Raw genomic sequence first — 25,869 nt, forward strand, 5'->3', positions numbered from 1 at the left:
AAAGTTGCAATACCATAGAATACTATATTCTCATGGGGGCCCCTGCAAGGCCGGGGGCCTGGGGCAAATTGCCCCACTTGTCCGCCCACCCCGGGCAGCTCTGCTAAAAGGAGTGACAACTCACCATCACTGATATCTGAAGAGATAACTCTGAATACCTACAAAAAGCACATCTGTGGAGTAAGAAGGTTTCATTGTTATAGTCATTGTTCAGAGTAGAACTGCATTGTAAGATTGACAAATTGCTTCCATTACATAACACCATGTGTAAGTTTTTGCTGAATGCCAGGTGCCATAACTCATTACTAGACTGGAAGAGAATGTCCAGTTTTTACCTCAAAATTATTTTATTTTTTTTAAGGAACTTTTTCCTTTTCTGATAGTCTTGGTTTTGAAGACTCATTATAGCCTGGAATTCACAGGCATTATGATTGCAAAATGTCCATTTAATATCACTGAACATTTATGATTAATAGAACTATCGGTAGTTACAATATGCACTGGCAGGACCAGATTATGATTTCACTAACACCTGAGTAAATCCACTGACTTCAACAGAGTTACTCCAGAGTTTCACTCGTATAAATAAGACCCACAACATATTATACATGTTTGTTTGTTTTGTGGGAATGCTTATATCATCCAGCTTCTCTGTTTTGACAGGCATATTCCAACATTTCAAATCCTTTACCTTTGGGGACTGCAGTTTTGCTTAATTTAATTTTCCAATTAAAAAAATTCAATCAAATTCTTAGTACCCATGAGAGCACATTTGTTAACCATAACAGTGCATATATTTATTGTCCCCCAGGAGCAGGAAGGGTTGAGAAATCTTCATTAACATTCACAATGTCCAATAGCTTTGCAGAGTCACCTCTCATACAAAAAACCTGAGGAGGGTCAACTAGAGAGGTGAACCAGAGAAAATTAGTTATTTTAAATAAAGGAGGAGAAAGACACTTCTTCTTCTTCTTGCCTTGTAAATCACAGAGTTACAAAATGCCTCCCCTAGCTGTGAACAAATGGGCTGTCAGACTACTTTAGGAAACAAAAATAAAGTACAAAAAGAGTTATTGACAGTCTCCACAGAAATGCTGCTTATGCAGGGCTGGAGCAAAAGTGCAACACTAAGAGAGTGGTGACAAGGACAATAAAAGACGAAGCACAGGGAAGTCCTATAATATAAATGTCCTCCTTACTCATTTGCTGAGGTCTACATGCTCATGAGCCTGCTATTCCTTTATGTGTAGTTTTTTTAATAGAGTCCAATGCTCATGAAAGGTGATTGACATCCCTAAGAGAGAGAAATCCTGACTTTATTTTTTCTTGGAAAAGGTACAGCCTGGAAAGTGCCAGCATAAGCTTCTTCACCTTGCCCTCACCCATGAGCCGGTTAAGAACTACCTCCAGTATGCTCAAATTTCATATCCATTCAGTGTCTAGTCCTTTGCTGAGAATGAAATTCAGGCATTACAAATAGTTCCAAATTTAGGGGTGGTTTTTGAAACATAGACTCCACAGGAGGTTTGAAATACCCAGTCTGACAGAATACTGGTCCTGTTATATGCATGAGAACCACTGAATCCATAAGAACTTGGAGAATGATCTTCCAAGAGGGTGGTTTTAGTGCACCAATTTTTTTATATGTAAGCTTTCATGCAAAAAATTTAAATGTATCTGCAGAACAATGTTAGCATATCAATGAAAGCAAAATAAAAAAAATCCACCTGTTTTCCCAAATTAATGTTTGTGATTTTTCAAAAAAAATGCAACCAAACAAAGGAAATCAGGAGAATATTGTCATAAGAAAAATCCGGAGCTATGTACTCCACATAAACAATGTCATAAGACCCAGTCCTCCACTTCATTACATCTGTATTATACCAATATTACTGAACTGATTTCAGCGGACTTCCAATAGCATAGCAGAACCGGAAACAATCCCTTAATTTCCATTTATTCCTGCTAATATGCTTAATCATTTAGGGATTTACTTGAAGCCCACTGGAGAAAATAAAAAGCCCCCCCCTTTCAATTAGCTTAAGAACATAACCTTAAACCGTAGGTTCTCAAGCTGGGGTTCATGAACAGGCCTAGCAGGATTGCGACAACCCTGCCTTTCTTTATGGCTACATGGGAGGGAGATCTGAACAGTGACAAAAAGGGGAAGCTTCTCTGTATATGTACAGCATTATAATAACTGATGACTGGAGGGTCTCCTATTAGCAGTTTAAATTCAGTGTTTACTGAAAACCACTGTGAATAAAAAGTCTGAAAAAATATAGAAAATGGAGAACATTCCCTTAGCTCTCTTAGTCGTAACAAAAAGTGTTTAATTCTTCTCCTCCCTCCCCTTTGTTCTTGGCTTTTGTACTTAAGATCCTTCTTATTATTCAGTTTCTGAGCACCACAATAGCAGGTTGGCATGGAAATGTCTATTTGTATCTTCACCAAATGTTTGCAGGGAAAGTAAGAGTATGTCTACACTGCAGCTGTGAATGTGCTTCCCAGGGTGGATAGGCAGACCTGGCCTAACTCCGCTCGAGCTAGCGTGCTAACAATAACAGTGCAGCCAGAAGTAGCCCAGGTGGCAGCTCAAACTATCTGCCTGAGTACAAACTTTCCTAGACACCTTAGGTACTCAGATGGCAAGCCTGCGCCACCCCCTCAAGTGTTGCCTCTCTGTAAAATCTTAGGAGAACTGTCCTTTTCAGTTTAAAACATGGAGAAACAATCACACCTCTCTCAAAAACCTGTACTTGCAAAATTCGGAAGGGAAACAATATGTCATCTGCCATAGAAATGCTTCCTCTGTGTGCTGTAGCTGAGGAGAAAGGGCCAGAAAAAGAGGGAGAGTCAGTATTATTTTGCTGAACTCTGAGGATGCTAGTGACCCTCCTTATTCTCTCTCATTTTCAGGTTGTTGTACTTTACCTATACCATGGTATTTAAGTGTTTCCTATTGCCACTCTGACTTCTGCCATCCAAAAACTGAACCAGTGGGGATCATGCCATTGGTCCACCCATCTGTTTTGAAGGTAATTGGACACAGCTAATCAAGAAGTACCATGAAAAGCTGCCTTAGCATTTTGTCAGATATTGAGATAATTTTCTGCACTGTGTCCAGTTTCAATAATAAAACAAATAATAATAATACAAAAATTGATGTGAATTAAAAACCATGGGTTTGCCAAGAATGTGTAAATTTGGAGATGGGCAAACTATGAATGATTTTTATTTCATATTGACTATTTTGCATAAGTCCAGTATCCTCCCTCTCCTCTCTGCAATTAGTGTGTGTGTGGGGGGAACCCTTCCTCATTATTATTCTTCCAGTGCTACCGCACTTACAACCTAGACGCATATATGTAACACCTCTCATTAACACTTGCCTGTTAAGGGAAAGCAACCTGTAGTTGGTAGGTAAAAGGTGTTGTTTAAAATTGTTTCTTGATGTTGTTAGCGTTACAGAGAGCAGTCTCTCAAGAACACTGCAAACATATTCAGAAACTTACTTGTGGCTGGGCACCACAGCTGTGGAATCATATTTGGCATTCATTACTGTTAATATTTATCATTTCTACTACAGTTGTTCCTACAGATCCCCACTGATATCGGGAGACCCACTGTTAGGAATTCATGCTGTACATAGACATAGTAAGAGATAGTCCCTGGCTCTAAAACCTTACATTCTAAAGACATGAGACAGTTAGTTACATTCTGCCACATTTGTCGGACTGAACTCCATGAATCAGACTCAGACTAACATTTCTGAAATGTAATTTGTGTGAACAAAGTTATGAAAAAAAGGCGGTTTGGCGGTTGTGAATCAGCTCCTCCTTTCTTCATACAAGACCATTTTCAGACCTATTTTATACCTTCTCCTATCTCCCCTAATTGCAGTAGCAGCAGATTTTCTTGTTTCTTCTCAGTAACATGCAGTTGATACCCACTCTTTCTGTAGTGATCAAGGGCTGTCTTTGGGTGAGAATAAACTACAGAATAGTAGGGGTTTTTTTTACTCATAATTTAGTAGTTTTTGTATTGTTACAAGGAATAAAAAAATATTTTCCTACATGACAATCTTACAGAAATAGAGTATCACACAAGCACCAGAGGACCTAGCTCATCTCATGAAGCTTAACAAAAAACATCAACAAAAAGGAGTTCTTGTGGCACCTTAGAGACTAACAAATTTATTTGGGCATAAGCTTTTGTGGGCTAAAACCCACTTCATCAGATGCATGAAGTGGGTTTTAGCCCACCAAAGCTTATGCCCAAATAAATTTCTTAGTCTGTATCAGCAAAAACAACAAGGAGTCCTTGTGGCACCTTAAAGACTAACACGGCTACCACTTAAAAAACTTCAACATTCTCTCACAAGGCTCATAAAAGCGTAATGTTATAACGACAGCACATCATACAGAAATCTCCCAAGGGCTCTCTTTAAGAGCTTAAAACTTTGCTTTGGACTTTAATTCGGTTATTGGGAGAGGCACATTTACCACCACAACCCCACAACCCAAACACATACACATCTCAAATGACTATGATTCATTCATTGACAGTTCAGTGAACAGCACCAAATTAAGTACTAGACAGTCATCAAACATAATCTGAGACAGTTTACACCATGATTCTATAAATGCTCCTGAACTGATGGTATATACATAGAATATATAAAACCAGACTTTACAGTCATACATTTATAATGCTCAGGGTAAACATACTCCATGGACAACAGGGCACAGACTGGGACAGGCATGCTGTCCAGAGAGATGTTCCCTGTCAATAGCTTACTGTTTTTTTTGTTATAATGATATAGATGGCTCTTAATATTTCCTTGCTTACATTTGGGGTTTGCAAAGATACAACAATGCTTGTTGATGGCTACTGATAGTGCTGACATTCAGGGTATGTCTACACTACGAAATTAGGTCAAATTTATAGAAGTTGATTTGTTAGAAATCGATTTTATACAGTCAATTTCGTGTGTCCCCACTAAAGCCCAATAAGACCATTAACTCAGCGGAGTGCGTCCACAGTACCGAGGCTAACGTCGACTTCTGGAACATTGCACTGTGGTAGCTATCCCCACAGTTCCCACAGTCTCCGTTGCCCATTGGAATTCTGGGTTGAGATCCCAATGCCTGATGGATCAAAAATATTGTTGCGGGTGGTTCTGGGTACATGCCATCAGGCCTTCTCTCCCTCCGTGAAAGCAACGGCAGACAATCATTTTGAGCCTTATTTCCTGCGTGCAGACACCATACCATGGCAAGCATGGAGCCTGCTCAGCTCACTGTCACCATACATTTCCTGGGTGCTTGCAGACATGGCACTGCATTGCTACACAGCAGCAGCTCATTGCCTTTTGGCAGCAGATCGTATTACGACTGGTAGCCATCGTTGTCATCTCCTGGGTGCTCTTTTAGCCGACCTCAGTGAGGTCGGTCGGGGGCGCCTGGACATAAATGGGAGTAACTCCAGGTCATTCTCTTTTTAAGTTTTGTCTCATGGAGTTTCAGTCCTGCCTGTAGTCATGCTGCACCGTCTTCTCGTGAGCAGCCAGGAGACGAGGATGGCTAGCATTCGTACTGCACCATCTTCTGATGAGCAGCCAAGAAACGACAATGGCTAGCAGTCATACTGCACCGTCTGCTGCCAGCCTAAGATGTATAAGAGAGATGGAGTTGATCAAAACAAGAAAGAGACCAGATTTGTTTTGTATTCATTTGCTCCCCCCTCCTTTCCTCTGTGAAGATTTGGGGGAGGAATAGCTCAGTGGTTTGAGCATTGGCCTACTGAACCCAGGGTTTTGAGTCCAATCCTTGAGGGGGCCATTCTGTGTGACAGTTGTGTGTGTTTTTCCTTGATGCAAACCCACCCCCTTTGTTGATTTTAATTCCCTGTAAGCCAAGTTGCCCCTCCCTCCGTCAGAGCAATGGCAGACAATCGTTTCATGCTTTTTTTCAGCGCAGACGCCATAGCACGGCAAGCATGGAGCCCGCTCAGATCACCACGGCAATTATGAGCACTGTAAACACCACACGCATTATCCTGCAGTATATGCAGAACCAGAACCTGCACAAGCAAAACCAGGCGAGGAGGCGACAGCAGCGCGGTGATGAGAGAGGTGAGGACATGGAGACAGACTTCTCTCAAAGTATGGGCCCCAGCAATGTGGACATCATGGTGTTAATGGGGCAGGTTCATGCCGTGGAACGCCGATTCTGGGCCCAGGAAACAAGCACAGACTGGTAGGACTGCATAGTGTTGCATGTCTGGGATGATTCCCAGTGGCTGCAAAACTTTTGCATGCGTAAGGGCACTTTCATGGAAATTTGTGAGTTGCTTTCCCCTGCCCTGAAGTGCAAGAATACCAAGATGAGAGCAGCCCTCAGTTCACAAGCAAGTGGCGATAGCCCTGTGGAAGCTTGCAATGCCAGACGGGTCAGTCGGGCATCAATTTGGAGTGGGCAACTCTACTGTGGGGGCTGCTGTGATCCAAGTAGCCAATACAATCAAAGAGCTGCTGGTATCAAGGGTAGTGACTCTGGGAAATGTGCAGGGCATAGTGGTTGGCTTTGCTGCAATGGGATTCGCTAACTATGGTGGGGTGATAGGTGGAACCCATATCCCTATCTTGGCACCGGAGCACCAAGGCAGTGAGTACATAAACCAAAAGGGGTACTTTTCAATGGTACTGCAAGCACTGGTGGATCACAAGGGACGTTTCACCAACATCAACGTGGGATGGCTGGGAAAGGTACATGACGCTCGCATCTTCAGGAACTATGGTCTGTTTCAAAAGCTGCAGCAAGGGACTTTCTTTCCAGACCAGAAAATAACCGTTGGGGATGTTGAAATGTCTATAGTTATCCTTGGGGACCCAGCCTACCCCTTAATGCCATGGCTTATGAAGCCATACACAGGCAGCCTGGACAGTACTCAGGAGCTGTTTAACTATAGATTCATAGATTCATAGATTCTAGGACTGGAAGGGACCTCGAGAGGTCATCGAGTCCAGTCCCCTGCCCGCATGGCAGGACCAAATACCATCTAGACCATCCCTGATAGACATTTATCTAACCTACTCTTAAATATCTCAAGAGATGGAGATTCCACAACCTCCCTAGGCAATTTATTCCAGTGTTTAACCACCCTGACAGTTAGGAACTTTTTCCTAATGTCCAACCTAGACCTCCCTTGCTGCAGTTTAAACCCATTGCTTCTGGTTCTATCCTTAGAGGCTAAGGTGAACAAGTTTTCTCCCTCCTCCTTATGACACCCTTTTAAATACCTGAAAACTGCTATCATGTCCCCTCTCAGTCTTCTCTTTTCCAAACTAAACAATCCCAATTCTTTCAGCCTTCCTTCATAGGTCATGTTCTCAAGACCTTTAATCATTCTTGTTGCTCTTCTCTGGACCCTTTCCAATTTCTCCACATCTTTTTTTAAAATGCGGTGCCCAGAACTGGACACAATACTCCAGCTGAGGCCTAACCAGAGCAGAGTAGAGCGGAAGAATGACTTCTCGTGTCTTGCTCACAACACACCTGTTAATACATCCCAGAATCATGTTTGCTTTTTTTGCAACAGCATCACACTGTTGACTCATATTTAGCTTGTGGTCCACTATAACCCCTAGATCCCTTTCTGCCGTAAGATCCCTTTCTGCCATTTAACTATAGGCTGAGCAAGTGCAGAATAGTGGTAGAATGTGCATTTGGATGTTTAAAAGCATGCTGGCACAGTTTACTGACTCGAACAGACCTCAGTGAAACCAATATTCCCATTGTTATTACTGCTTGCTGTGCACTCCACAATATCTGTGAGAGTAAGGGGGAGATGTTTATGGCGGGGTGGGAGGTTGAGGCAAATTGCCTGGCTGCTGATTACGCGCAGCCAGACACCAGGGCGGTTAGCAGAGTACAGAAGGGTGCAGGGCACATCAGAGAAGCTTTGAAAACTAGTTTCATGACTGGCCAGGCTATCGTGTGAAAGTTCTGTTTTTTCTCCTTGATGAACCCCACCCCCTTGATTCACTCTACTTCCCTGCAAGCTAACCACCCTCCCCTCTCCGCTTTGATCACCACTTGCAGAGGCAATAAAGTCATCGTTGCTTCACATTCATGCATTCTTTATTAATTCATCACACAAATAGGGGGATAACTACCAAGGTAGCCTGGGAGGGGTGGGGGAGGAGGGAAGCACCAGGTGGGGTGCGGGAGGAGGGAAGGACAAGCCCACACTGCACTTTAAAACTTATTGAATGCCAGCTTTCTGTTGCTTGGGCAGTCCTCTGGTATGGAGTGGTTGCGTGCCCAGAGGAGGAGGGCAGTTGGTTACACAGGGGCTGCAGCGGTGGTCTGTGCTCATGCTGCCTTTCCTGAACCTCAACCATACGCCGGAGCATATCAGTTTGTTCCTCCAGTAGCCTCAGCATTGCCTCACCAAGAGGACGCCACCTATCTTCTTCAGTCCGCCACTTATTATCTTCAGCCTGCCACCTGTCCTTGCGTTCATATTGTGCTTTCCTGGACTCTGACATTGTCTGCCTCCACGCATTCTGCTGGGCTCTTTCAGTGTGGGAGGACTTAATGAGCTCAGAGAACATTTCATCGCCAGTGCATTTTTTTCACCTTCTAATCTTCGGTAGCCTTTGGGAAGGAGAAGATAGTGTGAGCATTGAAACATTTGCAGCTGGTGGAGGAAAAAAAAGGGAGAGTGGTAGTTAAAAAGACACATTTTAGAGAACAATGGGTAAAGTCTTTTACGGTAAACCTTGCTGTTAACATTACATAGCACATGTGATTTCGGTACAAGGTTGCATTTTGTCTCTTATTGAAGGTATGCCGGTTTGATGTGAGAGATCACACACGCAGGTCCAGGCAACAGAATTCGGGTTGCAGGCAGCCCTGGTAAGACACACTCTTTTGGCTTCTTTTAATCTTGATAACATGTGGGAAAGGTTTCAAACAGCAGCGTCCTCATTTCCAATTCCAAGAAACCATTGGATTGGCCATTGAAAATGGTTTGGCAATTTAAAAGGAGGGGCTGCGGTTTTTTGGGTTAATGTGCAGCACAAACCCAACTAATGCCCCCCCCCAACACACACACACAATTCTCTGGGATGATCGCTTCACCTCTCCCCCCACTGCGTGGCTAACAGCGGGGAACATTTCTGTTCAGCCGAGCAGGAACGGGCACCTCTGAATGTCCCCTTAATAAAATCACCCTATTTCAACCAGGTGACCATGAATTATATCACTTCCCTAAGGATAACACAGAGAGATAAAGAACAGATGTTGTTTGAATGCCAGCAAACACCGGGACCATACTCTGTGTTATGCAATGATTCCAGACTATGTGCTACTGGCCTGGCGTGGTAAAGTGTCCTACTATGGAGGACAAAATAAGACTGCCCTCCCTTTTGCAAAGGCTTTGGGAGTACATCCAGGAGAGCTGTATGGAGATGTCCCTGGAGGATTTCTGCTCCATTCCCAGACACGTTAATGGACTTTTCCAGTAGCTGTACTGGCCGCCAATGCCAGGGCAAATTAATCATTAAATACACTTGCTTTTAAACCATGTATAATATTTACAAAGGTACACTCACCAGAGGTCCCTTCTCCTCTTGGCGGGTCCGGGAGGCAGCCTTGACTGGGTTTGGGGGTTACTGACTCCAGGTCCAGGGTGAGAAACAGTTCCTGGCTGTCGGGGAAAATGGTTTCTCCTCTTGCTTGCTGTGAGCTATCTTCCTCATCCCAAAACCCACATCCCTGTTGCGTGCTGCTCCATGGATGGAGTCAAAGCACAGGGGTGGGGTAGTTTTAGGGGCACCTCCTAGAATGGCATGCAGATCACCATAGAAGTGGCATGTCTGGGGCTTTGACCCGGAGCGTCCATTTGCCTCTCTGTTTTTTTGGTAGGCTTGCCTCAGCTCATTAAGTTCCATGTAGCACTGCTGTGGGTCCCTGTTATAGCCTCTGTCCATCATGCTCTTGGAGGTTTTTTCAAATGTTTGGGCATTTCATCTTTTTGAACGGAGTTCTGATAGCACGGATTCGTCTCCCTATACAGCGATCAGATCCCGTATCTCCCGTTCAGTCCATGATGGGGCTCTTTTGTGATTCTGTGACTCCATCATGGTCACCTTTGCTGATGAGATCTGAACTCACCTGCAGATTGCCACGCTGGCCAAACAGGAAATGAGATTCAAAAGTTTGCGGGCCTTTTCCCGTCTACCTGGCCAGTGCATCTGAGTTGAGAGCGCTGTCCAGAGCGGTCACAATGGAGCACTCCGGGATAGCTCCCGGAGCCAATACTGTTGAATTGCGTCCACACTACCCCACACTACTCTAAATTTGACCCGGCAAGGTTGATTTCAGCACTAATCCCCTCGTCGGGGGAGAAGTACAGAAATCGATTTTAAGAGCCCTTTAAGTCGAAAAAAATGGCTTTGTCTTGTGGACAGGTGCAGGGTTAAATCGATGTAATGCTGCTAAATTTGACTTAAATTCATAGTGTAGATGAGGGCTCAGACTAATCCCCAGGATAAATATGGCCCAAAACCCATAACCTGCCCCTAGCAAACAGTCAGAGAAGCTGTGCTGTGTATTGGAGAGTCATGTGGAGTTGTAAAGGAACTAATTCCCATACAGTCAATTCTTAACAACAGAGCCATTTCATTTCTGCCACTTCAGCATTGGGATGATGGAGTCAGTGCATCTTTTTGATCTCCAGTGTGTACATGCTTGTGGGTAAATTGCTAGGGTATCCAGCATCCCTGCCCCTAAATCGGCATCTTACGGCAGCATATACACATCCCCAATGAATCTGAATTCCATAGTGCACAAGGCGTGCTCATGCTCTGTACAGGGGACCTGTTCCAACTGCCATGGATGTAAAATGATAGTTTTTCCTTTGACTTCAATAGAAGTTTGGATCTAGGATCTCCAAATTCTGTCCCACACCGTGCACAGAGGAATAGCACTGGATATTAATATATATAATATTGCTCTCAGTGGCCATAGTATAGGGAACAAAATTTGCCCTAAAGCAGTCTAGACTTACCTACTCATCTCAATGGAGCCAGTCTTTCTGAACCATTGTGTCTTTTAATCTCAGTTTCACCCCTTGAACCTGGGTTCAGAACACTGAGAGTTTTCAACCATCCTCCTAGCTCCTACTCCAAACTCATTGTGCACTTGAAGAATTGATGGTGACTAGGCTAAATCTTCTGGTTAGCCATCTACTGGATGATGTGTCAAGGAATGTTAGGATTATTATTTCAATTTATTATTATTAGATGGCTTAGACATATTGGACCAGATACTTTAGAGTCAATGGAGTCTTGCTTATTTATTCCAGCTTCAGGATCTGGTCTATTGAAATCAATTCTGACCCGATGCAAGAGATTAGACTAAATGGGACCTCATTTGTATTGTATGTTTGTTTTGTTTAAATGGAAGCTTTTTGAGCTGCTCAAAGGTTTGAAATGTGCTCATTGAGAAGAGAGACTTACAGATTTGATATACCAGTAATAGTGCACTGATCCATTTTGCATTAAATAACTGTTTAAAATATATGTTGGTAGGAGGTATTTAGACAAACAATACTATTTTGAGTATCAGAGGGGTAGCCGTGTTAGTCTGAATCTGTAAAAAGCAACAGAGGGTCCTGTGGCACCTTTGAGACTAACAGAAGTACTGGGAGCATAAGCTTTCGTGGGTCAGAACCTCACTTCTTCAGATGCAAGTAATGGAAATCTCCAGAGGCAGGTATATATCAGTGTGGAGATAACGAGGTTACTTCAATCAGGGAGGGTGAGGTGCTCTGCTAGCAGTTGAGGTGTGAACACCAAGGGAGGAGAAACTGTTTCTGTAGTTGGATAGCCATTCACAGTCTTTGTTTAATCCTGATCTGATGGTGTCAAATTTGCAGATGAACTGAAGCTCAGCAGTTTCTCTTTGGAGTCTGGTCCTGAAGTTTTTTTGATGTAAGATGGCTACCTTAACATCTGCTATTGTGTGGCCAGGGAGGTTGAAGTGTTCTCCTACAGGTTTTTGTATATTGCCATTCCTGATATCTGACTTGTGTCCATTTATCCTCTTGCGTAGTGACTGTCCAGTTTGGCCAATGTACATAGCAGAGGGGCATTGCTGGCATATGATGGCATATATAACATTGGTGGACGTGCAGGTGAATGAGCCGGTGATGTTGTAGCTGATCTGGTTCTGGTGGTGGTTCTGGACCTCAGAAACCACCCTGACATTATCATCAAAGAGGCTGATAAAGGAGGTGCTGTTGTCATCATGAACAGGTCTGACTACCAGAAGGAGGCTGCCAGACAACTCTCCAATACCAAATTCTACAGGCCGCTTTCCTCAGATCCCACTGAGGAATACACTAAGAAACTGCACCATCTACTCAGGACACTCCCTACACTAACACAGGAACAAATCAACATACCCTTAGAGCCCCGACCGGGGTTATTCTATCTACTACCTAAGATCCACAAACCTGGAAATCCTGGACGCCCCATCATCTCGGGCATTGGCACTCTCACTGAAGGACTGTCTGGATATGTGGCCTCCCTACTCAGACCCTACGCCACCAGCACTCCCAGCTATCTCCGTGACACCACAGATTTCCTGAGAAAACTACAATGCATTGGTAACCTCCCAGAAAACACCATCCTAGCCACCATGGATGTAGAGGCTCTCTACACAAACATCCCACATACAGATGGAATACAAGCTGACAGGAACAGTATCCCTGATGATGACACAACACAACTTATTGCTGAGCTCTGTGACTTTATCCTCACGCACAATTATTTCAAATTTGGTGACAATATATACCTCCAGACCAGTGGCACCGCTATGGGCACCCGCATGGCCCCACAATATGCCAACATTTTTATGGCTGACCTGGAACAACGCTTCCTCAGCTCTCGTCCACTCATGGCCCTTCTCTACCTACGCTATATTGATGACATCTTCATCATCTGGACCCATGGGAAGGAGGCCCTGGAAGAATTCCACCATGCTTTCAACAGCTTCCACCCCACCATCAACCTCAGCCTGGACCAATCTACACGGGAGGTCCACTTCCTGGACACCACCGTACAAATAAGCGATGGCCACATTAACACCACCCTATACCGAAAACACACCGACCGCTACGCCTACCTTCATGCCTCCAGCTTCCACCCCGGTCACACCACACGATCCATCGTCTACAGCCAAGCACTGAGGTACAATCGCATCTGCTCCAACCCCTCAGACAGAGACCAACACCTACAAGATCTTCACCAAGCATTCTCAAAACTACGATACCCACACAAGGAAATAAAGAAACAAATCAACAGAGCCAGACGTGTACCCAGAAGACTCCTGCTACAAGACAGGCCCAGAAGAGAAACCAACAGAACTCCACTGGCCATCACCTACAGTCCTCAGCTTAAACCTCTCCAACGCATCATCAGTGATCTACAACCCATCCTGGACAATGATCCCTCACTTTCACAGACCTTGGGAGGCAGGCCAGTCCTCGCCCACAGACAACCTGCCAACCTTAAGCATATTCTCACCAGCAACCACGCATCGCACCATAACAACTCTAACTCAGGAACCAACCCATGCAACAAACCTCGATGCCAACTCTGCCCACATATCTACACCAGCAACACCATCACTGGACCTAACCAGATCAGCTACAACATCACCGGCTCATTCACCTGCACGTCCACCAATGTTATATATGCCATCATATGCCAGCAATGCCCCTCTGCTATGTACATTGGCCAAACTGGACAGTCACTACGCAAGAGGATAAATGGACACAAGTCAGATATCAGGAATGGCAATATACAAAAACCTGTAGGAGAACACTTCAACCTCCCTGGCCACACAATAGCAGATGTTAAGGTAGCCATCTTACATCAAAAAAACTTCAGGACCAGACTCCAAAGAGAAACTGCTGAGCTTCAGTTCATCTGCAAATTTGACACCATCAGATCAGGATTAAACAAAGACTGTGAATGGCTATCCAACTACAGAAACAGTTTCTCCTCCCTTGGTGTTCACACCTCAACTGCTAGCAGAGCACCTCACCCTCCCTGATTGAAGTAACCTCGTTATCTCCACACTGATATATACCTGCCTCTGGAGATTTCCATTACTTGCATCTGAAGAAGTGAGGTTCTGACCCACGAAAGCTTATGCTCCCAGTACTTCTGTTAGTCTCAAAGGTGCCACAGGACCCTCTGTTGCTGAATACTATTTTGAGAATCAGATATGAATATGCTCTGAGTTTCAGTGTAATTTGAATATTCCAACTATCTTCAAATATTTTACTTATAACCTCAGAGCTCTATTCCCCCTTGATGCCTGCTTGAAACTCCCTCCAGAGCAACTGTAGGAAATATTGTGAGATGGGTTACACAGGTGCTCAGGTGTGCAAAGAGAAGTATGACTCTTGCACTCCTGTAAAACCCACCCAGACCTTGACATGAGCAAGTGGTGGGGGAAGGAGTGGTGACAATGGACAAAGTAAATCATTGCTTTCACCTCCACCCTCCATGCAGCTAGTAACACAACTGAACTAGGGTGGGGTGGATAATAATTATCTATTGGTATGAATTTCTCTGGGGTGATGAAGCCCTGGGGAAAGGACAGGGAAGGAATCCTACCTCCCAGACTGCCCCCAGAGTTCTTGTGATGGCATATCAGGATAACACTCCTTACACAGGATACAGTGCCAAAACAATCTAACTGGTAGGGATTTGCTATATCATAGACAGTTAACTATTTACTTAGCAATAATATACCAATATAGTATATGTCAAAAGCCAGATCCCAAGACCTTTAGTCATGCTGAATAGTACTTATTCTAGGAATGGTTCTATTGCGGTCAATGCTGTTTTTGTGGAGTACGGTGCTGCTAGACCTGAATAAGGGTTTGATAATCTGACTGCAAATAATACTATAACAGATTTTCAAAATTGCCACTGTTTCAGTACATTGTTCTTTGTATAAAAAGCTGACCTAATATCTTTCAGACAGACAACAAAAGCTGTAATTTTGCTGCAACTTTGCAGATGCTGAAATTGTTTTAGACATAGGAAGTACATAGAGGCAGACTCATAGAATGTAGGGTCTGAAGGGACCATCAGATCATCTAGCCAGACCTCCTATAGATCACAAGCCACTAACACCACCCAGCCTACTTCAATGCATGAGCAAAGTAGGATACTTTATAGTTGTAAGGTGGGTTTGTGGAAAATAGCTCCTGTCAAACTAACTTGATATCTTTTTTTGTGAGATTACAAGTCTGGTTGATAAAGGTAATGATCTTGATGTAATATACTTAGCTTCTGTAAGGCATTTTACTTGAAGACTCATGACATTTTTATTAAAAAACTGGAAAGATACAAGATTAACATGGCACACATTACATGAATTAAAAACTGTGTAATTGATAGGTATCAAAATGGGCAATTATCATCGAACATGCATGTTTCTAGTGGGATCCCGCAGGGATCTGTTCTTTGCCCTACTCTATTAAACATTTTTTATTAATGACCTGGAAGAAAATTTAAAACCATCATTGAAAAAAAATGTGCAGATAACACAAATTCGGGGAGTGGTAATTAATGAAGATTACTGGATGTTTTTTTCTGGAAGATATGCTCTAGGAATTATTTTGGGGAACATTCAATTGCCTATGGTATACAGGAGTTCAGACTAGATCATTAAAACGGTCTCCTCTGGCCTTGGAATTTATAAATCTATGACACTTTTCTAATTTTTAGCAGCATCTTAGCAGCTGGGCTATACATAGATATAAAATACTTAATGTTAAAGTATGTTTGCTATGCTAATACTATTCTGCTCAAACTCTCTAAACCGTTGGACATTTTTAGGCTGAGCACTGAATAACAGAAGTGAAAATACCTTTGAATGTATCTGAAATCAATCCTCCTTTGGGATCTGTCTTTGAGATTTCCTAAAAAACTAGGATTTTCGAGGTATTTTCTTTACTTTGTCAATCAAAGTTACATTTCAAAGCAGAAATACCCTTTTGCACATTCTACAGAATTTTTACTTTGTGACCTTGGAACTCAGAATCTCTTAAAAGTATCTGTAGAGGTGGTTCACAATACAATTAAATATCTAGAGGAGTCTATTCTCACAATACACAAATGTAGCACTTCTTCAGGCTAAAGAACAAACTATATTATAATTCAAAGGATATTATATTCACTTCATCTAATTACAAAGAATAGTTTATCAATAAAATAAATTGTCATAAATAATAATAATAGTAATAAAATATCTTATGAGCAAACCAGTATCTGCTATCTTGGGTGAAGACATATGATTTGATCCTGCAAAATCAGATAACTTGGATGGATCTTTGCACCACTGCAATATTCTTTTGATTTCAAGGGTATTCTGCCTGGGCACAAAGGTCCAGTTGTATGGCTCCAAATTCATGATGATGCAATAGTCTGAGACACAGAAAATGCAGCTCAGAAGTTCAATGCATGAAAAAGGTACCAGAAGGATTTTGTTGTTAAGAAAGTTCTATTTTAGAAATTTGTTTTTGCTGATTCTGAACAAATCTCAACCTCCTTTCCAGCCACCATCTATCAATACGAAAAACAAATATTTATCTTACAACTATAAAATATCCAGCACTTCCCCCACTTCAGTCTTTGTTCCTCAGGTGTTACATAAATCTTCTTGTGTGGGGAGTGAACAACAACAAATGATATCACTCCCTGCCTTATATAGCTATAGCATATGCCAGGATCCCTTTGTTTCAAAACTTGGTTCCCAGACCGGTTTATGGAAAAAATACTGACGTACCAAGATGGAGTCCTGAGACCTGAGTCCTGGTCACATGCCCTTGCACAGCGTTAGAGCAGCCATTGCTTACAGGCTGGCCAAAATACCCATAGGAAGCTAAACTATTCTACAGTCCATTGTCTTTCCTAAAAGGCTGACTATGGGTGTTTTACAGAGTAAGCCCATTTCAAATACAGATCCCTAGTCAATATTCATAACTTCAGATACAAAAAATGTTACATGCATACAAATAGGATAATCATATTCAGCAAATCATAACTTTTCCAATGACACCTCACATGAACAGTATTGTACAAAATGCATAATAATTATGCCATAATCATATCATAATAACATCACTGTGAAGAATATGAGGTGCAGTGTCACACATAGAATGTTTCTGTTTGTTTGAATCCTAAATACAGGGTATTCCAATAGTTAATTATTTATTCATCAATTTCCAAAGTTTAACACTGGAACACAGTTCTAGTGTTAATTATGAGGACCATATTTTCATCAGTTATTCAATCTTCCATTGAAGGGGACTCGGCAAGGTTTTGAATTTGTTTTTAGGGTCAATGGAAACTACAGTCTCACATATGCTGCAGAGAATTACATTAGTAATATGCTTGGTGACATCAGTAGAAGTTTGCAAAATCTGTCTTTAACTCCTATCACTGGTGATATCACTTTTCAGGTGCTTCCTAAAGCTGGGTGAACCATACCTCAATAATACAAGCACACTTTTGTCCCTCTTTCCCTTGGAGAAAGGCATTTCCTCCTGTAATAACTTTTGCCCAAACACTAGGGGTTGGCCAAACCAAGGTGTATGTGGCGGGTAATCCTCACTGAGTTGAAGTGTGTTAGTTAGCATGCAATATTCAAGTTGCACCAATAGTATGCACATGGAAAAGTTGTGCTCTCTTTTAATTCACATCCTTTTGTACACACAGCAGTGGCTTGCTTCATACTAAGCAGTGGCATTCTCAGAGAGTATCCCATGGTCCTTTGCTTCAATGCTGAACAGTGTGCATTCTGAGATTTTTCTTGCTGTGCATTGTGGAATGCATAGCCAAAGCCAGGTGGGTTCAAATTTTTAATATCCTATGGTGTCTCTGTCTCCATCCCATATTTCCTTTCTGGGTGGGCTGTGCCATTTTAAAATTGCTGTCAGCCAGGATGAACCCAACAATGGCCCTTGCCTGTATGCTGGCAACTTCCAGTAGGCAGAGACTTCTGGGGCTGTATCTGAAGTTATAAATGTGGACTATGTATGTGCTGTATTCCTGGGTAACACCCATCAGATGTTGGTGACCCATTAAAGACAATTAACTCTCACAATGGGACATTAAGGAAACTTATCCTGCCCAGCAAATCTTTGTGTGAACGCTTTAGACAGAATATGGATAATGGCTTCTCCTGTGAGACATCAAAGCATGTAAGGGCATGTGACCCTGGACTCCATCTTGTGCCTGTACTTCCCCACAAACTGGCTGAGAGCTTTGTTTGGGGAAAGTAAAATTCCCTCCACATGAGTGAGGGTATAAATTTCCTGCTTCATTTCTCTGGACTGAATTTCTAACAAGGAAGCTCTAAACAAGGACTGATGACCCACAAGCTGTTTGGGTAATTTGCAGAGAGACATTTGAAACTAGCAGTTTATTCCATCACTATTACAAACTTGTATGCATATGATCTATTAACCATTTTAACACTCTCCTACTTCTTTTGTCTTAAAAATAAACCTTTAGATTTTAGATATGAAAGGATTGGCAGCAGCGTGATTATTGGGTAAGATCTGTATTATACAGTGACATGGCTACATGGCTGATCTCCTGGGATTAGAGGACCCTATATGTGATTAAATTGGTTTTCAGTAACCACTCATCATAGAGTCCAATGTCTGGGTGGTGAGACAAGGGCTGGACTGCCTAAGGAGGCTGCATTTCAGACTTCTTGTTAACCAGTCTAGTGAGAAAGAAATTTACTTTTGTTAGCGGCTTGGTATATCTAATGGAAGAATAACCACCAGTTTGGGGTGAGTCTGCCTTATTTCTCAGTAGTTTGTCCTGAATATGGTATTCTCAGCTGTGACCCTCTGAGGCACGGTGACAGAGGCTCATTGGAATCACAACCCTACTGCCCTTGAACATCACCCCATCTATCACAGTAAGTTCTTGTCTGCAGTTCCAATAGTCTCTTATATTTGGACAACAATTGCTTATTTTTTCAGGCCACCCTTTCATTATCACTTCTTTGAGGTTTCCCAACAACCCTTTCATTATCACTTCTTTGAGGTTTCCCAACAATTCATCTTTCTCCATTTCCTCTCTTACTGTTTCCTGTTAGTTATGAGAATTGACTTTACAATCAAATCTACATCGGCTTGCATCTCTGTTTCTAAAGTCTTCTCTGGTTTCGTGGGAGCCACTGCTCTAGGAAGTGCATCTGCAGTGAACATGAATTTACCAGGCATGTAGGTCACAACCAAATAATACTTTTGCAGCTTTATCATCATTCTTTGTGTCCTTATGGTACAGTCATTCAGTGATTTGCTAAATAATACTATCAGGGGCTTGTGATCCATTTCAACTTCCACTGTCAATCCATAAATATACTGATTGAATTTCTCACAGGCAAACAATATTCCTAAAAGCTCCTTCTTAATCTGTGCATATCTGATTTCTGCCTCAATCAGTGATTTGGTTGCATATGCCATTGGTTGCCAACAATCATCATGCTTCTGTAAAATCACAGCACCTAACCCAGACTGTGAAGTATCTGCTGAAATTTTAATAGGCCATCCTGGTGCATCGAAATGTAATACTGGCTCTTGTATCAATTGTTGTTTTAAACCTTCCCATAATTCCTCCTGTTCTGCACCCCAATACTATTCATTTTTATTCTCTAGGAGTTTTCTCAAACTGGTGCTTTGATAGATAGATTAGGTATTATTTTTCCAAGATAATTAACCATTCCCAGGAACCACTGGACAACTGTCATTGATTGGGGATGTGGCATCATTTCAAATGCTGAAATCTTCATCTTATCAAGTTTTACTCCTTCATTGGAAATAATGTCCCCAACTAAAGTCAGTCCTGTAGCCCTTAAAACACAGTTCTCCCTATTTAGTTAGAGGTTTGCAGCTCTAGTTACATCCAGAACTTCCTAAATTCTATGATCATGCTCCTCTTTTGTTGAGCCCTAGATGATGTCATCAAATGAGGAGTCAGCACCATTAATATGTTCATAGATCATATGTATGGTTTTGTGGTACACTTCTGGTGCTGAAGTTATGCTGAAGAATATCTTCTGAATGGGGTATTAAATGTGCATTGCTTTGAGCTTGCTTCAGTTAACTTTAGCTGCCAAAACCCTGAGGATGCATCCAATTTACTGAAATATTGAGCCTTTGCAAACCATAATCTCTTCTCTGGTTGGTAGTTTGAAATGCTGGGATCAAAGCATATGAATAGCTGGATGTTACTTTTCTCCATGATGCCTAGGAGTTCACCCATTCTGTTAGGCCCTCAATATTTTGTATTATTTGCATTGCTTCCATCCTTGTAAGCTCAGCCTTGAGTTTATCACAGAGTTCAAATAGCACCTTTCTAGGTAGATGGATAACTGAGGGAACCTGCTTGTTTATCTGAATTATATGTTCACCCTGCAAGCAACTTAAACCTTGGAACAGGTCATGATATTCCTAAAGAATTCCTCATAGCCTGGTTCAGTATGATATTGTAGTGAAAGCACCCATTTTACCAGATTGAGTTTCTCACATGCAGCCAGGCCTAAAATTGATGTCACCTCCTTTAGCACTACAATGAATGGGAGCACGCATATGGTGTTTGTATGTCTGATGTTAACAATTCACCGTCCCTTCACTGCTATATTTGTTTCAGAATAAGCAGTTATTTTTATTGGTCCCAGTTTTTGTCTTATTTTCAGGCTCTCATAATGTCTTTCAGACAGTATATTAACCTGATCTCCTGTGTCCGGTTTCAGTGGAATAACTGTTCCATTCACTGTCATAAGAGTATCCAATACCTCTCACCAGGCTTGTTAGATCCCAGTACATCTATGGGCTGGCTGGGGGAGGCTGACCTCCAGTCCCTCCCGCTTCTGCCTGAGGCCCCGCCCAGATCCGGGCCCCCATACCAGTAAGTCTTCTGTGTTACTTTCACCCCTGCCCATTCTGGCTATATTCTTTTATATTTAGTACATGGATAACCCCTTCTGGTGAATTCAGGTCTTTGGCTTCTGGTGTCCTGCATATTTGGAGAGCTTTTTCTAAGGTTAAGTCTCCTTCACGGAGCAGTCTCTCTCTTAATAAATGATTTTCAATGACAAAAATGGTTTTATCTCTGACCACAGACTGTCAGCTCACCGAAGTCACAGGTTTTACTAAGTTTCCTTAATTCTGTGACATATTACTCTATGGTATCATCATTTTTTTGCATATACGTAAAAAAATGTGTCTCTCTCAAAGGTTTCATTCCCTTTTTAACATGCAATGTTCCTCAAGTTTAGTCAGTATTTTACTTAACTTGATGCTTTCACCTTCTTCAAACTTACAGTTGTTGTAAATATCCAATATTTCCTCCCCAATAACATGCAAAAGATTGATGATTTTATTTTATCATTTTTCTCCTCTGCCACTATGGCTGCTAAATACAATTCAGATCTCTCTCTGAATGTTTTCCAGTTCTCTGCAACATTGCCTCACATTTGCAGATTGGATGGAAGTTGCAACACATCCATTTTTGGCATTTTTCCCCTTCTTAAGCTAGTCAAAATACTATTGTGTCACTAAATAAATGCAAAAGCCTCTATGCCTGGTGCTCAATGTGCTTCTCTGATGCCTCCCTTTGTCTCTGCTTTCAGTTACAAACAAAGAAGTTAACTTCAAAATGACTGCATTCAACACTTCTGACACCATGTCACAATCTTGGGGTTCATTAAATAACAAACCAGTGAATAAGAAAGGAATATAACTTTAATAAAACAAGCTGGAGAACATCTGTGGTGAACTGCTGCACACAGCCATGCATAATTCCCAGTCCCAGTCCCCGGAGCACATCTCCAAATCCCTATATTCATAATACTGTCTCTTTTAAGGGAATGTCTCTAAACTATAATATTCTGCAAACATATCTCTACACTAATCAAACTTCTTTTCCCGTAAACGCTGTCTCAACAAACTATTGAATTTTCCTCAAATGAACATATTAGTTATTCAAATGTGCCATGGGATGAGAGGTGAGGTAGAGGCTGTGGTTCAGCCATGATGTCAGCTGCTATTTTGAACTGCTGAATGTGGTTGTGGGAGGGGGACAGTGGACAAGACAGATACCAGGAGAAGAAAGGAATGTAGTGCAGTGTGGGTTTGAAAATGGTTAATATTCAGGGCTTTAGCACGATGCAGAAGCCAATTGCCTGGCCGGAGAAGCTGCCATTTTGAAAGTGTGTACTGGGTTGTGTGTGTGTGGGGTGAACGGACAGTGTAGTCCAAAGGAGGGAGGGAGGTGGGGGGCTAGAAACTTGTAAAGTCTCCTTGTCCACATCCACCAAAAATGGTTGTGGCCCTGCAGTATCTAGAACAAAAGCTAGCAATGCAGTATGATAAATAAATAATAATAGGAATGCTAAATTGTAAAGATAGATATTTACATGTTGAGTTTCCCTGAGTGGGATCTGGCCTGAGGTTATGGCTATGAATCAGGCTCAGTTTCTGTACAGACAGAGTCGGGTCCTGGGTCCCAAAGAGATCTTGGCTTTCTGGGGACATCTCTTCAGTGTATGTTCCTTCATTGTTCCTCCTATGACTCTTCCTGCTTGTCCTTGGGGCAGGGGATTAGTTGGGGTGAGAAACAGAATGGGCAGCAGGATCCACAAACTTCTTGAGTTTGGTAGTAGTGTAATTGATCAAAATCCTGTCCAAATCATTAAAAGAATGAACAGGTTACATTCTTCTAGACCTTTTCATAAATTTGCTAGCCACCAAAAATCATGGTCTTAATAAAGACATTGTTGTAATAAACCATAAATCCAATCTGTAACCCAATCAATCCCCTATTTGTCCTATGACTACAAAAGTGTTAATGGGTCACTTCTCCTCAAATGGTCCCTTAGAGTATGTGCTACCAATTTATGCTAAACTATCTGTTCAATCTTGTATTTAGCTGTGACGCTGAGTACCTTTCCCAGAGCTGAAGTAGAGCTCTGTGCAGTTCAAAAGCATGTCTCTGTCACTAACAGAAGCTGGTCCAATAAAAGATATTACCTCACTCACGTTGTCTCTAAGACCTTTTCCTGGTATTTTTTGCTTTTAATGTACATTTCCTTGAACTATTTGCTCTTTTTCTGGCATTGGTCGTTATCCCAGTTGTGGCTTCTCATGGACATCTGCTTAGTAATGCCCATAAAAAGATCTTTATTCTGATGGCTGGCTACAAGAGCTTGCTGTATCAACACTTCTTCCCAAACATCAATATGCACAGCTCTAAGCAGCTGCTGGAGACATGTTGTAAGGCTTCTGGAGTAATATTGCAGCAATGCTGATATACTCAAATCCAGGAGCAAATGGGCAATTTCTTTCCCCATGCCAGTTTTAAGTGGGGAAGGAGACATCTGGTCAACTTGACACCAGTGCAGTGGAGGGCACACAGATAATCAGACAGATCGGTAACTGCTGTCTGCCAGGCAATGTGGACAGCAGCTGGAGGACTGCCAAGTTGTGTTCATGTGCATGCAAAGCTGCTGTGCATTAGACTGAACTAACTTAATTCACATCAAACTCAGTTCACTTTGAAAGAGGACTCAAGAATTTACAATAAATGCAGAGTTCGTGTGATTTAATGAATTGCACTGTGTGTATGCAAGCATATTCAAACAGGGTTAACTCAACTTAATCCAGTTTAACAACCCATGTAGACAAGCTCTAATTATTTCTCATAGATGCAACATCATATTTGACCATGATGCTGTCTTCAAGTGGGGAATGGACTTAGACTGAAGCTAAACAGAAACGGGTGCCATGACTTTTGTTAATTATACAAAGAGTTCCAGCCAATCTCTTTCCTTCACACAGAATTTTGTAAACATTTTAGAAGCATTTAATTTTTTCCAACATATTCATTATTCAGGATATTCCAAGAGGAACACTTTGAATTTAGATAGTGAGGTTTATTACTTAGTGATCTTCAGTTGATTACTTTTTCCCACACTAATCACATTTATTTTCTTTCCATTTGAGTGTCACCCCCGTTGTTATTAGTCTGATGGCATGTAGTTTGATTTTTAGACCTTCTACCTTCCTGTTTTGGCATGTTAGTAAAAATAGAGATTAGTACAGAACTGTCTAGGCCAGCTGTTAGCTCTGACTTAAAGAACGAGGTTGATTTATTTCTTGATGAGCTAGCAATATTAATGAAAAGACCTCCATATGTTATCAGTTGCTCACAAACTTCCTAGGTTCTCTAGACAATTAAAGGTGATAAAAGTGGAATGAGTTTAGATCAGGGCAGCATTGGAGAAAATTCAAATTTCAGATAGCAAATATATTATTGGATCTGGAATCTTAGAATTCTTTTAAAAGACAGAAATACTTCTTTATTGCAGTAGCCACAGTTTTATATTTTATATTACTGGAGAGCATCAAACTAGTATTTAATCCCATTAATTAAAACCTAATAAACTAATAGGTGCTGTAGACAAAGATTTGTTAGCACTTCTTGGATTTGTGTCAGAAAGATAGATCACATCAGGGTAAATATTATTATTAAGGTAAATTTTCCAGCTTCCATCCCTTGTCTCTCTAATCCAGAGTGCCAACTTGTATGGATTTAGCAAGACCTGATTAAACAGGATCTATCAATCAGATTAATCTGTCTTCTAATGATGCCGTGAAGGTGTTTATGGAGCTGAGATCAACCCCATTAATTATGTCACAGATGTGCTATTTTTTTCTGTTGACAAATATCATGTGCCTCTGTTCAGGTTTGATCTTATCACTGCCTAGATCTTGTGGTGCTGTTCAGCAAATAGAGGATCAGTGTGTGATTCAAAGCCCACCCAAGTGACAGGGCAGATCCCTGTGAAAAAGGGATGCACACATTGAAGAACATATGACTTTGTGTAGAGAGGGGAATTCTGTCTAGGATCACCTCTCCAGCTGGCTGAGATTGGGACACAATGGGCTGGCCAGCCTATCAACATGTCCATTCTCCACCAGAGCTGTGGGGTTCATGGTGCAGTTGCTGGTTTTATTCATATCCCTGCCCGGTCCCTGTCTGTTCAGACGACCCCTTTGGTAGCAGGTAGTAGGCATATTGGAATCTGCGTGAGTTGAGGGCAGGGCCTGTTCTGAATACATTTGTTTCATGTTCACAGGGATGTGGCATTGCACCCCAATCCCACCCATCAAAACAACCTTTGTCCCCTGCACACTCCTGAAGAGCTGGATGCATGCGGACCACCTTCATGATGCAGCAGCTGGCTGTGTATGCATAGTTCTGTGGGCACAGCTGAAGATCTACACTAACAGGGTCGCTGCAATGTGTTCAGTGTTGTTGTGGATTTCATCAATGTGGCCATGCTACTCTTTTCCCCACTGAAAGGAGAAAGTCCTAGATGAGTAACACAAAGCTAAGGCTATACTAAGAGCTGGAGTGTGATTGTCCAATATTGCATCGATATACTCATGTTATCTCTTATTGAGCTAGCACACTAAAGACACTAACTGCCAAAGAATGGGCACTGGTGAGCAGTGGCACAGACTAGCTGTGCTGATTACAAACCCATCTGAACTGCATTGATATGCACTCGGCCTGGCTATCCCATGCCACTACTTGCCATTGCCTGTGCTACAGAGCCTACGCTACTATTTTTAGTTTGCTAGCTCAATGAAAGGTAACATGAGCATGACGACTCAAGATGGAGAATCATACTCCTACCTTCTAGTGTAGACATACCCCAAAACCCTGCACTTGTGTTCTTGGTATAA

The sequence above is a fragment of the Chrysemys picta genome, chromosome 5 (genome assembly GCF_011386835.1).
Source record: "Chrysemys picta bellii isolate R12L10 chromosome 5, ASM1138683v2, whole genome shotgun sequence".
Classification (NCBI taxonomy): Eukaryota; Metazoa; Chordata; order Testudines; family Emydidae; genus Chrysemys; species Chrysemys picta.